We start from the raw sequence: 1,138 nt of genomic DNA, 5'->3' as shown, positions 1-1,138 counted from the left end.
TTGAGGTTGTCCAGGAAATTGTCCTCCAGGTGTAGTCTGAGGGGTTTGGTTTAAAGCTACCTGAGAGATCTGGGTTTCAAGCATCTTGGTATGAGTAACTATTTGGTCAACCTTGGTTCCTAACTGAGTAATCAATTCGTTAACATGAATGTTTTGGTTCATGAACTCCTTGTTTTGTTGGGTTTGAGCGGTGATAAAATTTTCCGTAATTTTCTCAAGGCTCGGCTTTGGTGGCACAGGTTGCATAGGTTGATTTGATCTAGGGGCTTGATAACTAGGTCTCGGAGGTGCATTATTTTGGATTGGGTTATTGTTTTTATATGTGAAGTTCGGATGATTCCTCCATCCATGGTTATAGGTATTCGAGTATGGGTTCCCTTGGGTGTAATTCACTTGCTCAGAGTGGGTTTCATTTAATAGACTGCACTCTGCAGATTGGTGTCCTTTGGTTCCACATATCTCACAATCCGACGAAACTGCTGCTACAGTATTCGGGTTTATGCACATATGCTCGACCTTAAGGGCTAATGCATCCATTTTAGCTTGCATCATGTCTATAGAACTTAGTTCATGCACTCCTCCTTGGGCTTCCTTCTTCTCAACTGTTGCTCGTTCGACTCCCCATGATTGATGGTTTTGAGCCATATCTTCAATGAGGGCACTAGCTTCAGGATAAGGTTTGTTCATCAGAGCACCGCCTGCGGCAGCGTCGATGGTCATCTTTGTGTTGTAATGAAGTCCATTATAGAAGGTTTGAATGATTAACCAATTTTCTAAGCCATGATGTGGGCATGCTCGTAACAACTCTTTATATCTCTCCCAAGCTTTGAACAACGATTCTCCTTGGTTTTGGGTAAATCTAGTTATATGGTTTCGAAGAACGGCGGTCTTACTCAGGGGAAAATATCTAGCAAGAAAAACTCTTTTAAGGTTATCCCAAGTCGTAATGGAATTGGGTGGAAGGGAATCTAACCATGATAGGGCTTTATCTCTGAGGGAAAAAGGAAATAATCTTAAACGTATTGCCTCAGAAGAAGCTCCATTGGTTTTAAAAGTGTCTGCTAATTGAAGAAATATTTTTAAATGTTGGTTTGGGTTCTCAGTAGCGAGACCTGTGAATTGTCTCTGTTGCACTAGT

At 41.5% G+C, this 1,138-nt stretch overlaps 1 non-coding gene across 1 annotated transcript; it reads left to right on the top strand.

Moving 5' to 3' along the window:
* Positions 1-775: 775 nt before the first annotated feature.
* Positions 776-882, top strand: LOC127089033 (small nucleolar RNA R71). Its single transcript, XR_007790813.1, has one exon. It is a non-coding gene; the product is annotated as a small nucleolar RNA R71 (small nucleolar RNA).
* Positions 883-1,138: the final 256 nt, after the last annotated feature.

Source organism: Lathyrus oleraceus, chromosome 5 (genome assembly GCF_024323335.1).
Source record: "Lathyrus oleraceus cultivar Zhongwan6 chromosome 5, CAAS_Psat_ZW6_1.0, whole genome shotgun sequence".
NCBI classification, from domain to species: Eukaryota; Viridiplantae; Streptophyta; class Magnoliopsida; order Fabales; family Fabaceae; genus Lathyrus; species Lathyrus oleraceus.
Note: the sequence above shows the minus strand (reverse complement) of the source record. Positions and strands in the feature narration are given on the sequence as shown.